This window comes from Wasmannia auropunctata, unplaced genomic scaffold (genome assembly GCF_000956235.1).
Source record: "Wasmannia auropunctata unplaced genomic scaffold, wasmannia.A_1.0 LD336039.1, whole genome shotgun sequence".
Taxonomy (NCBI): Eukaryota; Metazoa; Arthropoda; class Insecta; order Hymenoptera; family Formicidae; genus Wasmannia; species Wasmannia auropunctata.
In genome coordinates, this window is record NW_012026851.1 from 617,660 (window position 1) to 629,068 (window position 11,409).

Below are 11,409 nucleotides of genomic sequence, written 5' to 3' on the forward strand. Positions count from 1 at the left end.
TATATGTATATACCACCAATGTACACTGCATATCTTTTGAATATGCCTATGTATGTACTGTGACCTCCTATGTACATACATGTGGTAATTATTTCACATACATAGGATATGTAATATATATACTTTTCACATTCCGTGTATATACATACATTATACAATAGCCACATATGTATATACATAGAATATACATAGAATGTCCTAATGTTTATTGGACTGTATATACCACCAATGTACACTGCATATCTTTAGAATATACCTATGTATGTACTGTGGACATCCTATATACATACATGTGGTAATTATTTCACATACATAGGATATGTAATATATATACTTTTCACATTCCGTGTATATACATACATTATACAATAGCCACATATGTATATACATAGAACATACATAGAATGTCCTAATGTTTATTGGGAATGGACTTTCTATTCAAACCATTTGATATTTTGGCTATAAAAAGAAACATAATTATAAAATAATTTTAGATATGCGTAGATACATAATTATGATACATGATAAATATTAGTACATTAGGCTTTCTTTTTTACAATAATAATGTTAGTAGTTTTTAACCATTATGAAATATATGTTACTTACATATGTTAACAAATATAATAAACGTAAACAAAATATCATGGATCACCAGTTACCCTCGCGACATAATGGATAAATTATCTAAAATTGACATGACACGTGTTAATAGGATTTGAAAATAAATCTTGTAACAATATTTGCACTGTTTTTTTAGAAATTTTTAAAAACTATTTATAGAACATTAAATTTTAAATATCGCAAGCTGCGTGGATAAAATTCCATTACTATCATATAAGTAAGAAACGTGAAAATAAAATTTTAACAACGTTGCAATGTAAAAAACGAGAAAAATCATCCACATGCTGCGCAACCGTCGCGATAACGAGGAATATAACAATGAGATCGGAAAAGACATCAAGCGAGTTTCGTTTCATTGTGTTCTATTGAGAAATAGAAGCGTATCGTCGATTGCTGTTGCAGCATTCTGAGAATCGTCAGGCGACGAACGATACCGTAGAAAAGCGCCGTCGAAAAAGGCCGCGAGGAGAAGTTCTAACGATCAAGATTGTGTTTTCTACGAGAATGCTCCGTTTCCGTACTTATCTGCGATAGCGTTTCTTTTTAATTAAAAATACGTGGCGTCTTTCTGAAGCGGCAATTTGAATTCATATAGGTTCCTCGCTATTGCTCGTGAAAATAATTCCATCGTTCGGCATGGAAGCTTGAAATGGAAAACGAAAGTCGAAACGCGATGATAGCGATAATCATTTGCGTGCAATGGAATTTCTCTATCCACTCGGTACTTATGGGCTTCCTCAGAACGTAAAAATATTATCATACTGTGGAGCATCATATACATAGTTTCGTAGTGCCTTCATTTGTTTGGCATTTTTAATACCTAAAAGCAATTGGACACTTGTCAGTTCTCATACTGATATTACGTTTCTTTTTGTGTTTATTAAGGCGATACTGGCAGGTTGGAATTACGATATTATAGTTATATGAATATCTTCGAATTGACTGAACGAAATTGAAAATCCTTTCACAGGATTGAAATAGACATGAAATGTAGTGGTGGGACGAAGGAATTTGTAGTAAAAACGAAAAAAAAATAAAAATAAATTTTTGTTCGTTTTTACTACAAATTCCTAGTGGTAGGAAGGAAGGAATTCAAGTAAAAACGAAAAAAAATTTTTTTAAATCAAATTTTTATGATCATTAAGCACAAGATATTGCTTCGATTATTAAGCTGCAATACAAATAATATATTCTTTTATTTATTATACCTGGAATATGAATATTTTTTAGAATTTTTTTCTTTTTCTCGTTTCTATCCTTATTTTCTTCCTGTGGCATTTTAATGGAGCCGACCGCGAGTTTCGATTTAATTAAAAATCCCAAGCCACGCTCACAGTGGATACATTATAAATCTTCAAGTAGCAAAACATGGTGCAACGAAAAATGCTTTTGCTGTTAATCATACATTCATATTATTGGCGTGATTTATTCATCTCTATTGTCGATATAATATAAAATTTTGATATTTTTCTGTTAATTTAATATCTTATAAATTTGATGAAAATGTTGAAAAATTAAATCTTGAAAATTAAAGTTTTTTCAATTTAAAAAAAGTTTTAATGTTAATGTACTATTAATTAAATATCTTGTCATTTATGACAAGATATACTTTATTATAAAAAGAACGATTTGTAATTTTAAAATTACAATGAATACTTCAAACAACGAGTACAATATTTCTATATTTACTTATTAATCAGAATAATTATTTAGAGGCCTTAATGTGTGTGATATCACTGTTATAAATAAATCATACTCTATAGCAATATTTAATATCGAGAATTTTTCTCTCTCTTGTGATTGCTTCCTGCAATATGCGATATTGTGTCTTTCTAGTAAATCGCGATGCACCAAACACAATCGAATCAGTGTAACAATATTAAGCTAATGCCCTAGGAGGAGCAAGTCAGCTTATCGGGTTGATGATTTACCGCGGCTATCGCAGCGCGCAAGCAGTTTACACCCTTCGTGGTGGTAGAGCGTAGCTGTGCAGGTGGCGTTTAGGAAATAGGGGCGAGAAGGTTGCCGAGGTGCCGGAGCTAGGTTAACCGAATTCAAAATTATTACGGTCTGGCTTAACTCTCTCGCGTATCCCTTCGCAGTGGAAACCGACTCCGAAGTGACGGCGGGACGAGGTCGGAGATGCAGCGTGACAGAGACGGAATCAGAAACGTGGCAGAACGACGATAAATGGGAATGGTTATATGAAAGCAACCGCAAAATAGAAAGTAATACAGAGGGATAACGGTGATCGAGACAGAGAATTATTGTCAGACAATGTGGAAACGAAAAGTATACGTATGATTCATATTCCACATCAATACAGTACAAAATGATAATTTAACGTAATCTAAAACCTATTGAATATTTCTTTTTCATATATATAGAGATCAGAGTTGGGAAAGATACCTTTAAAAAGTAACTCGTTACTATTAACTTGGCACCGTTACTTGTTGGAAAAGGTAACTCGTTATCGTTATTCAAAAAGTTCCGAGTCGCGACCATTTTTGTTATTTTTTCATCGAATTTTATATATGTCTTATGCACATTCCACATACATGTACGTATGCACAAAATAATGATAGAAGTAACGATTATATTGTCCTGTTTATCCAAAAAATGTAACTGCTTTTAGCATTATTGTTACTAATAAAAAAAATATAACGTCCTTATTAATTTATTATTATTATTATTATTATTATTAAAAACGGCGTTATAAATAATGCGTTACTTCTCAATTCTGATAGAGACTTACATATTAAGATACACAGATATAGAGTATACATATATATGTATCTCTACGCATCTATATATGATGAAAATAAAAAGAAAAGGTATAAATTATTTTTATATAATTAAATTTATATTTAAAATTTAAATTTGAGCCAATTTAATATTTTCTAAACTATTGATTTTTATTGTAGTTTCAAAAGGCACAATTTTTTAATTAAAATTGCACTTTAAAGAATTTGATGTTACATTACAATATTGTATATTTAATATTTGTTAATTGAATATAGTTTTATTTTACATTTATATTTTACATTCATATTTTTAATGTCTTTATGTTTCGTTTTCACATAATATTACATTTGTTATGTATAAAATTGATAAAATTAAGAGAATTGTTCACTACCAGAAGTTTGATGTTATAATAATTCCTTTCTCTCTCATCAAAGTTTATGTAATTTTTAGATATTATTTAATATATAAACTTAAAGAAGACTAGTCATAAATTCGAAAATATGAGTAACAGAGAAAGTGACAATAGCACAATATATTTTATTCCTTTTGCACTCCATCTCGCTCGCGCTGCACTCGCAAAGACCGCACGAATCACCGTAATTGCCTCGTCTGGTTCTACGTTTGAGTCTGGTTTATGGATCGAGATATCGTATATTGGATTCGAAGTACGAGCTAGGCATCGTATACAAACTCGGTTTACTACCTGCGTGCTGATTGAACTTGTTCGTTGTGGCCGTGTGCCGCCTGATATCGTCGATCGTGATCCTTCGGCCATCGCTTCGAAATTGACAGACAATTTTCGAAACCGATCACGACATTTACTCGGTAACGAGCCAATTAATGAATATGGCACGTTTATTCGCGATGGCAACGTTTAGCGTGAAGAGTAAGGATACGTGGCATATTGTCGATATTGTTATCTCTCTCACGTGATTTTCCAGCTACGTGCATAGATCCTGCATCTAATTCAGTCGGTTGCACACGATGCTGCAATGTGTTCCGCTGCAAGTATTCCGAAATCTAGAGAAACTACGAATCAGTTATTTGTCGAACAAAATTGCGAAGCTGCAATTAATAAGCAGAGCTAACGACTGGATCGCTATCATTTATCACATTGTTCCTCTTTCTCAACAAATGTTTTTACAATAGCTCCGTTCAGTAGCTTTGTCAGGCACAGGTCGTTATTTATCATCATCGCAAATAATGTCAATTTTGTAGTGCGGAAGGTGTTTTAAGCGATTCCATTAGACTGGTATAATAACCGATTATTTAATATCTTATTGTACATGTTCTTCATTTAAGACTGTTATACTTAGCAAATGTATTACAATACGAATGACTATAATATTAATATGATCGCAATAATTTAATATGCAAGAATTATAATTTATCTAAATTTACAAGAACAAATATGATAATTTACAAAGGTATTCAATATAAATTCGTGGAAACATGAATTAATATATATGAATTTAAAAATAATTTTTTTCTTTTCTGAAAAGAAAGATTTTTATTATTTTAATAAAATTATTTAAGAATTTAATTTCATTGTAAATCGTAGTGAATATCCGAATATTTGTAAATTTTTAGTACAGATAAGTGAAGTTGAACAATTTCCACCATTTATTTCTTACAATTTGCAAGTGAAAAAGAAAAAAACGTTTATTTTAACTATTGAAAAATTTGAAATAGATTGCTCTTTACTTTTTTGATAAACCACATTTTAAGCCTTTTATTTATACTCTCTCCAATTTTTAATTTTAGCAGTAATTACCATGGTGTTTACAGAAATTGCTGTTTTAAAAAGGCCAGTGATGTTCAAAATGCATTTGATTTATTCACGCATGGAAGATCGCATACTGTGACAAAATTATGTTTTATAATTAGATTTTGACTGATACTTTTACAATGCGAAAATAATAATTTGTAATATAATGCGCACTACAACATTCTACTAGACGAAATTGTTGAAGAAAAACAAAAAGTAACTAACATAGAGATTGCAAGGAATTTTAATAGTTCGACGCATCAATAAATAGTTGTACGTTGCATAAGCCGCTTGTACGGGACGTTGTATTAGCTCTTTATTTACTCTCTCGGGCGATTTGCATTATTTCAAATTACAGTTTCAGCGCGCGGCATGGCCGCTTTTATGATAAATACAAATTCCGAACTTTGAGGTACAAAACGATATTGTTATCGCAGCGGCGAGATCTCGATAGCATTATACGACGAAACACGACAACGAAGATAATGAGAAACATAATTGTGATGATAATGAGTGTTTTATGATAAATTAGATCGTTTTCTCGCACATTCTTACTTTCGGGCACGTTTTTACTTTCGATGGATTATTTTTGCCTTTTTATAAAACAGTGAATAAGCAAAGAAAGTAAAGTAAATAATTTCTTTCAATTTGCTAATGAAAAATATATTGTATTATTTCTTTTCCATCAACGTAGCAAGTCAAGAAACTTGAGAAAGAAGATTTTCGCTTGCAAAGCACAATTCAACATTTATATTGATGTATAAGAGTTTTGATATAATCTGTCATGGTCTAAAAAAAATGAAATTACTTAGAAATGGTTTATAACTTGTTCAGATAATTTATTCTTGCTTGGAAAAGATACGAGTGCCTGTCTTGAGTTGGAATATATTAACGAAGATGGAAGAGACGTCCTGCATCGGTGAGTGCATGGAGACGATGGATTTTCTTTCCTCTTTAGTTACTTTCGTCGGTTTTCTTCCACACTAGCAACTCCCTTCTTTAGACGCCGACACCACCAGCATACCGAATAGAATAAAATAGCGATTAATCATGGTCGTACGGATGGTGGTGAAAAATTTTCGAAGAATGGAACTGCGACGTTGATTACATCCTGAAACGATGACGAACGAGTTTCGATCGATTCTTCGGAATTTTGTGGCGGGAAAATTATTGAAGAATGTTAAAGATTGTGTCGAGGAGTTTGAGCAGTTTTGAAGTTATGGCACTTTGGAGACAGATATGTACATATCAATGGGAGTCACCCTGGAGACGATTAGTTTTTGTGGATGACATGTAAAATCCTACGAAAGAGAATTCATGCGTAACAAGAACTTCAAGTACAATTGAAACACTATCGAAGTAATTGAAACACGATCGCAAATATACTTTCTTGCAAACCTTTGAAGAAAATTTTTCGTATAACATTTAAAAATATAATATAATATTGAAATATATTGTAAATAGAATATATATGATACATTACTTGAAATGTATATTACTGTGCAATATATTTCTGAAATATCTAAAAAATATTTCTAATTCAATAAATATGAATTTAATAGATTTATAGATGTAAAATTGTTAATTAACAATAATTGATATTTTTACATTATTTGCACTATTTGGTTTCTTATAAAATTGTGATTAACTTTTTTAAATTAGAAATATATCATTTCAGCTGACGATGAGAAATTGCTTTTTAAATAAGTGAATGCGAATTTGCTCTTTACCTTTATAATTATTTACGTAATTTCCAGATATTTGTTTAAATTTTCTGAAAGTTAGTATATATATACATTTTTTTAATATTTAGAAAATTTTAATATTTTAACGTATATACATATATTTTAAAAATATTATTTTATTTTTTTGATATTGAATTTATGATTGCTGTAGTTTTTATACGTTTCTCTTTTTAACGAGACATCAGATGGAAGCTTGCGCATATTATAAAGTAATAGCCGATAATTATGTTAAGCGCTCCAGGCGTCTGCCGCAATTTACTTTTGCTTATATCCGACCGCGATTAATTATATACGCGGATATTAAGAAGTTTACGTATCGAGCCGCGCGGTGCGCCACGCCGAGAACAAGTTTTAATAAGCAACGGGAAATGATTAGTATATTAAAGTATAAACGAGTTTTCGTACGGCCGTATGAGTTTTCCTACGGACAGGGCACATTTGTATATAGCGCTGCATTTATTTCGGTTCAAATGCATTCTGGCGATGCATCTGTTTCGTAAACAGTTCATTAAATAGGAAGGACGACATTAATGTTGAACAAAAGATGGCTACTGAATCACTCGTATTCGAAACCGCCAGCTTTCTTTGAGAGAGTCGTGCAAACTTTGTCGAGAGTTTCTACGAGTTATACCAACAATAAGTATGCTACCGCAAAGCACGCGGCGTAACAATGACGTTGTCGTATAACTTTGCGTCCATTCTGACGGACAGAAAATCTCGTTTCTCTTAAAAACAACGGTTTTTAAGAGCAATTGCCTAAGGATGTTTCCTTACTCATGTCTAACAATAAGTAACAATTTAAATAATGTTGAAAAATGGTTCTTACAAAGAATTTTCCAATTACTGCAGAGAAAAAAATTATTTAAAAAAAACACGTTGGCATACATTTTCTTTCTTTTTCTCTCTAAACATTGGACTGCGTATATTGTTGACAAATCATAAACTGCACACTGGAATTTAGCAAGTTTTATATTTTCAAACATTGTTATTTTTCTCTGTTATATTTATGATATCAAAACAGCCGGTTATATGTATTCGCTGTAACGAATATATCGGTATGCATTTTGTTGCCTTTATTTTGTTTAATATACTCAATGGATGAATATTCGCATCGGTTAACTGCATGAAAGATGCAGCGAGAAATGTGGCCGCTGAAGTTTATTAGAGAACAATATGCGCAATTTCAATAGCAAACGTGGAAACGTATATACATTACATTAATATTTTAAAATTCTAAAATAGCTAAAAACCCCATATTAAATTATACTAATTTATCTCTCTCATATTCGTTTGTCTCCATTTTATTATATAGCCTATTTATCTTGTCGACATCTCGCTTTTGAATTACAAAATGAAAAGTTCTGTAGATTCTAAATTAAATTTTGTGGATGTATTACCTTAGAATCAATTCTCTACTGTGGCTTCGCGTGATCCTCTTACTTACAGCAACTTGGGATACTACGATCGATAAAATACTTTGAAACGAAAAATTAATTTGACATTTATTTTTTAAAGAATATTTTTCTAAATATTCAAATCATATTAATAAGTGACATAAAAGATAAAATAAATGATAAAAATGATAATTATGTACACCATTTATGTAAGCTTATCAAATGTAAAAAAGTTGTCGAAACTAATTAAAGCTTTACAATAATATAACTAGCTACTAAATAAATTTACTTAGTTAAACTTTAAAATTAATATATCACTATTTGGGAATATGCTCTTCTTGTCATTATGGGTTATTCTTGTCTCCGTTCTTCAACCATCTCTTGTAATTACTCTTTAACGTTTAGAAACTCGGCCATATCGCTCACTTGAACATTGGATATTTGCCGGTCGAAACTCGACGGTAAAGTGTCATTCGAGCAGTCGAGCGGCGAACTTTTTGGAGTTCGTGGAGTTCCAGGAGTACTTTACGTGCGAGGTACTTTTACTCACTCGAGAGTTGCGCGGGAGAGAGCCTGGTCGACGAACGGGAGCGTGGGGGTTGGAAAGACACGGCGAGCTTGACATTCCTCGTCCTTGCGTGAAGGATTGGGAATGACACTTTCCCTTTTTCACTCCCAATCTCACCTCTTTTACGTTCTTTCGCGTCCGAATCGTAACATTATCCGTGCATGTGCCATACGCGCTATTATCCGTTTCGGTTGCGTGGGGAGAAACTATATTTCTGTTTCGGTGAACAAAAGACTATGCGATATGGTAGAGAATAAAAAAAAAGAAGAAGAGTACAACCATTTCCGAAAACGAGTCGTGCGTTTCGCTCATTTCTCTGGTTTCCTCTCGTCGCTTCACTCGTCGTCCTGGCATTCCTTTCTCCTGTATATACGCCATCGCATTACGCTTATTTCGATTTTCATGTCGTTCGCATGCCACGAATTTGCTTCGCTATAAGAAATGTGCCGACGATGCTTTGCATATTACGACAAGAATATGTGAAGCTATGTCGTTGTACTGAGCGTACGTATTCACTCTCTACGAGATCGCTAACGCTCAAAATGTATACACATCGCTCATAAATAAATATCTATTCCCTCGATGACAAAAACGACAGCATTTATCGACGTGACTTAAATTTCTCATTAGTAACTTTGAGATAATTACGAAAGCGTTTCGTGACAGCACGTTTTCCTGCTCCAGCGTCATGTAACAAACTTTACAACGTGTATTGCTACATTTACATAGTGTGCGGAAAGTTGATGCGCACACGTGTATAGAGCAGGGTATTCCTGTTTTGCATCGCGTTTCGCCGTCGCTTTGTCGCCAAGTTTATTAGAAGATGGCTTTTTGCTGGAATGCCTTTATCACACAGTCTTCACAGTGCAGTGAAAACTTCAAGTTAGCTGCAGGATTCAGTGCTTGACTCATTTTTCTTTTTGCTTAAAAGCATATATTCTTGGCATCTCAAAGATCGCTTTTTTGCGATTATTCTTTCCTTAACGGAAAATTATCTTCTTGGAAAACAATTGCATTTTACTGATTCGCTTATTTTCAGCTGCTTAAACTGATGGTTGCTCGAAAAATCTGAATATATATTATTGCTACTTTAACATCAAACGGTATAAAGTTGACAAAGGATCATAATTATGTATGTGTTTGTAGGAAATAATAGCGTTAAATTAGAAAAGTTTGAAGAAAATAGAACAAAAACTTCGTTTTATAATGAATCCTTTGCTTCACTTGGAGACAGTTTATACAAGGCAAGACAATCAAATTTAATAACTTTTCCCATTAATAGACAATACTTTTGTGAAAGTCTAAGGTATACTAATTTGATTTACTAGCATTCTTCTTACATTCGATACTTCGTTACGGTATCTCCTTCAGGATTACAACGGTCGCTACGTACCCGGGCTCGTAAGTTTTTAGCTTCCGTTAAAACCCACTTCCGGTATAAGCTCATGAAACGAGACGGTATTCCTCGGTCTAACGAGTTTTCCGCGTCCGTGAATAGTTATTCGTTGCCAAAGGATTTCTTGGTTTTGCTGTGACTTTGCTAAATTTCTGCCCTTCGGGCACCTACGAAGGTGGCTCTCATAAGAGCAGAAACGAGATCAACCCTGATGCGAGGCCACCAGGGTATTAATATCGACACGCGGTTTAACGCTCGTGAATGTATCCAGATATTCGATCAATGCGCCGTTACATTCTCGGAAATCCCTGTCTTATTTGATATCCTTGCAAACGCGTACTACCGTTAATACGATTTTAATGGAGTTTAACGAATATCCGAAACGTGTCTCTGAAGAGAAATATGCATATATTATATATTTCTATTAATAAAGTAGCTGCATAAGATTAGCAGCGTAGTTGTTAATATTATATTGCGTTCCTAATACAAATTTTCTACGTAAATAGATATCAAAAGTTACATATATACGGTTACATATATAAATATTTATCTTATTTTGCATGGATATATTTTGAAAAATATATGTGCCTTGTATTACATTTAGAGTAGTATTAAACTGAAATATTCAAAGAGATTTATAATACATTATTTATATTACATTTAATAATTATGCACATTGTGTATAATCATTGGATTATTTGGAGAATTTCTATCTTTTCGTTTGGTTGATAATTTTTTCTCTCTCTTTGTTTTTATATGAAAATTTTAAAATTGAACTTTATGCGTTTATTTTTATTGTACGAATGAAATGCTCTCGCGGGAATCGATGATCGCGGAATAAAAAGCGGGCGTGCTCTGCACGTGGCGCGAACTTCGCTAAATTATGCAAGTGCTAAAAGAACTTTTGGGACTAACAAGTCGTATCGTAGCGTGGAAAATAGCGTGCACAAGAAGACGTTGAAGCGAAAGGCAATTTGGGTTCAAACACTGTGAAGAAGAGCTAGGAAAGGCACCTTCAAAGCGGCAGAAGGGAATAAGGATCATTGATGTTCGTCTAGGCGGAGGGTTAAATAGTCCGAAGGCGCGCGTAACCGAGACATCGAATTGCGAGCGTTGGCTAAATGTTGCGGTCGAAGGTCTAGGACACTATACATATAATTAATTTTGCGACA